Source organism: Podarcis gaigeae (genome assembly GCF_964106915.1).
Source record: "Podarcis gaigeae genome assembly, chromosome: 1".
NCBI lineage: Eukaryota > Metazoa > Chordata > Lepidosauria > Squamata > Lacertidae > Podarcis > Podarcis gaigeae.
This window is the reverse complement of record NC_139678.1, coordinates 103,295,412-103,299,127: the sequence shown is the minus strand read 5'-3', so window position 1 is coordinate 103,299,127 and position 3,716 is coordinate 103,295,412. Positions and strand designations below refer to the sequence as shown.

At 45.5% G+C, this 3,716-nt stretch overlaps 1 long non-coding RNA gene across 1 annotated transcript; it reads right to left on the bottom strand.

Moving 5' to 3' along the window:
- Positions 1–201: 201 nt before the first annotated feature.
- Positions 202–3,023, bottom strand: LOC310837511. The gene is made up of 4 exons (XR_014560569.1): positions 2,987–3,023; positions 2,463–2,557; positions 2,247–2,345; positions 202–390 (listed from the first exon to the last, which is right to left on the bottom strand). It is a non-coding gene; the product is annotated as an uncharacterized lncRNA (long non-coding RNA).
- Positions 3,024–3,716: the final 693 nt, after the last annotated feature.

Genomic DNA, 3,716 nt, shown 5'->3' with positions numbered 1-3,716 from the left:
CATGCTCTTTGAAAGATAGCTATGTGCATTCAAAAGAAGCTTTATTATTTTAAGGAATAAATGCAGGGCACATTCCTTTAAGCCACGTTGGGAATGCTCAGGTCATTGATCCATAAGCAGTATTCTCTATAGATCGAGTATATTAGGCTTTGGTGGTGTATAGTAATTACACACCAAAATGTCAGAAGCTCTTTGGCGCTAAGTGTGAAATTGTTTCCCGGCCCCCGGCGGATATGTACATATGTGCTGAGTCTGGGTGTTTTCCAGATTGCTCCCGAGCCATGTTCCAAAGTGAGAAGAGTTCTACTGGTTCTAAACAAAAAAAGTTGAGTTGAAAAGCAAACAGATTTGAGGCGTGGCTCCCGCCATAGAGTTTCCTGCCAGCAAAAGCTGCCCTGAGAGAAACAAGAAGTGGTTGCTACCCCTACAATGGTGTCTCCGAGTTCAGCAGCCATATCCTGATGACTTTATTTGTTGACATTGTTTGCTGTGACTTTAAAAGAATTCTAATGTTTCTCCTAAGGTGCCTTGTAAAAATTGTATTTAGGGGATTTGCATACCAAAAGTGGCAGGTTCAACTTCCAGCATCTCCAAGTTAAGCTAAGAAAGACCACTGTCTGACAGTAAAGAGAGTGCTGATCATAATCTGCGCAATGGGGTGAGCTCCTGTCGCTCTGTCCCTGCTCCTGCCAACCTAGCAGTTCAAAAGCATACCAGTGCAAGTGGATAAATAGGTACCGCTGAGGCAGGAAGGTAAATGGCATTTCCATGCATTCTGGCACTCGTCATTCTTGCACCAGAAGTGGTTTAGTCATGCTGGCCACATGACCCAGAAAACCTGTCTGTGGACAAACGCTGGCTCGCTCGACCTGAAAGTGGAGATGAGGACTGCACCTCATAGTCGAATTCGACTAGACTTAACCATCTGGGGGTCATTTACCTTTACCTTACCCAGCTAGATGGCCCAATGATCTGACTCCTTATAACACAGCAGATTGGTAGACATAAAGCTGCCAAAGCAGTATACACAATAAAAACAGAATAAAACACCATCTTGGATCTACCCTTAGACCTGGGCTTTCAGGCATCAGCTGTAACCAGGAGCATCTTTGTGAAATTAAGACTGGCTCAACAATCTTCTTGAACTTTTCAATCTGACTGCAGCAGTCCATTTTTTTAAAAATCACTCATTGACTGATTTTTGTAGCATGCTTTATGTGTGACCTTTGAAGACTGTTTGGAAACTTCAGTTAGTTTGGAATGGGCTTCTTATCAAGGTGAGATACAATATGTTCCTGATACTATAGCACAGCCCATTTTGATGAACAGTTAAAGAAACAACAACAAAAAAGGCCAAAAAAACCCACAGAAAACTCTTAACATTACTCCAGTTTGTCTATAAGCATGTAATCCACTGTCCAGGGCATGATTTGACAGATTTTATCCTCATGGGAGAATAATATCTGTTACTACACATGGGTCACAACACAATGTTTCACATTTATTACAGTTATCCCAGTCTTCTAAATTTAGACTATCCTTAAGATTTCCCAAACCGCACTGGTGAAGCAGAAGGACCATATGGATTAGTGCACCACATACTCTAAGAATGCGCAGGGGCGTACGAAGGGGGGGCAGGTCGCCCTGGACACCGCCCTGGGGTGTGTGTGACAAGATGGCCCACTGCCTCCCACCAGCTGTAGAGTGGTGGAGGACGTGCACGCAGTCAGTGTGGGAGCCACTTGCACTGCATTCACATGGCATCCATATGGGCTGCCGTTCGCACGGTGACTGTATGGGCTGCCGCGCATGTGCAGTCCGTATGGACGTTGCATGTGCAGTCTGTACGGACGTTGCACATGCATCACCAGGCGGTTTGCCCCGCCCCTCGGCGGTTCGCCCCGCCCCTCCGCCCTGGGTGGCGGGGAGGGTTCCTCTGCCACTGAGAATGCGTGCTTAGCTTCTACAAATAAATCTGCTTTAATTGAACTCTTTTGCAACCTAATTTGATCCATTAATTCTTCAGCCAGGGCCATCCTCCGGACCTGATCAAACCATCCAATAAGAGAGACATTTGTGGTGAACTTTGAGATTGTCGGTTTTTTGTGTTGTTGTTGGTTTTTTTTTACAATTTCCTGCCTAGAGCTATGAAGAAGGACGCTAGTAACTCCCTGTTGTTCTAATTTGCTGCTGGAGCCCTCAGAGATGGAGCTGGACTTCTCACATATAAAGCAGTCATTGCTCACCTTCATAAATCAAGACATGATGCTGCCCAAGGCTGGATAGCATTGCCTGGCCCCGCTACAGATCGAGTGTTGCTAATTCCAAATGGCAGCTCCACTCTGCTGAAAGTGTGAAATGCAGGATTGCTTTAAGGTCAATGTTTATGGCAATGACTTCAAACCCATTAAGGATACAGTCAAAGGGCAATGTCTAGCCAAGGCAAAATCACACCAGCTCACCTGTGTGCACGTATCTGGAAGTGTTTGATTACTGTTGCTTCTATCTAGCGAAAGGCCCCTCCTCCAACCATTTGAAGACTGACTTTGGCTGAAGCCTGTGGAAATGGAACTCAAAGAAAACACTAAAGTTGATGTCATGGACTGGCTAGATGCAGAGAAGTAGTGGGAGGCAACAGCTGGGGAAACCAGCTGTTCAGAGTCCAGGGATTGGTGGTGGGATGACGATGAGTGGTCAGAGGGAGAAGAGGAAGAAGAAGCTGAAGAGGTTTAGTGAGCTGGGAGAGTCTGTGGCAGAAAGAAATCCAGAAGGAGGCCGAGAGGAAGGAGGCCGAGAGGCTGAGATGAGCCAGGCTGGTGAAGAAGCCAGGGTGCCACCCCCTCCTGCTGTGACAAGCTCCCATCCTCCAACCATAATCATTTATTACTTATACCCCACCCATCTGATTGGGCTTCCCCAGCCACTCTGGGCAACTATATAAACACCAATAAGTATTAGTAAAAACAAAACAACACAAAACCAATACATGAATATAGTCCCTGTTCAGGAAAAGGACCTCAGTTCTAGAATGGACCTGATTCTGTAAGGAGAATAATGTGTTAAAACTCCACACTCTTTTGATCAGAGTCTTAGCACTCCAAACATTCCTAGAGAGGGAATGAGTACTGAGGCTGCATACACACTATACAGCTAAAGCATATCCCCTCCTCCCTGCAAAATATAATGGGAGCTGTAGTTTTCCTCAGCACCCACAAGAAACTACAGTTCCCAAAATTCTTTGCTTTCAAATAGTTTAAATCAGGCATAGGCAAACTTGGCCCTCCAGATGTTTTGGGACTACAACTCCCATCATCCCTAGCTAACAGGACCAGTGGTCAGGGATGATGGGAATTGTAGTCTCAAAACATCTGGAGGGCCGAGTTTGTCTATGCCTGGTTTAAATGCATGGTGTGTACGCAGCCTCTCGTTGCATTTGCATTTGTTTTAACATTTTGCTCCTTTTTTTTGCCTTATGACCCAAAATATTGACACTAATATCCTTATGTTCCCCACCGGTTGCTTCGAGGAAAGTGTGTAATAAAACTGACAAGAACGGTAGGGTAATTTAATGTACCTCACCGGTGTCCTGCTGGGCCTGCTAGCTTTCTGATCTAAAAATTCCACTGTCAGATTCCTCAGTGACATTTCATGATTGCCTACAATGGCACCCTGCCACTGCTCTGATCTCCTGCCAGAAATGTAAGCAACTGCCTTCT